Source organism: Penaeus monodon, chromosome 22 (genome assembly GCF_015228065.2).
Source record: "Penaeus monodon isolate SGIC_2016 chromosome 22, NSTDA_Pmon_1, whole genome shotgun sequence".
Classification (NCBI taxonomy): Eukaryota; Metazoa; Arthropoda; class Malacostraca; order Decapoda; family Penaeidae; genus Penaeus; species Penaeus monodon.
Genome location: NC_051407.1, coordinates 5041729 through 5041964, shown reverse-complemented (window position 1 = coordinate 5041964; position 236 = coordinate 5041729).

Below are 236 nucleotides of genomic sequence, written 5' to 3'. Positions count from 1 at the left end.
CAGGCGTATTTTAGATAGTGTTGAAATCACTATCAAACAGATATAGTTGTGATATCTCGTTTGTCCTTGCAATAGATTTTGAAACAAGCACATTTTTACCCGTAACTTTACATGATTCATATTTCTCATGCAGATGCAGCTCCCCCTTCCTGTATTTTTCATTGTACAAACTGTTATATAAATGCTGGGTGCACTGCAGTCATCCGATCTTATATATATACTGTACATATACACTC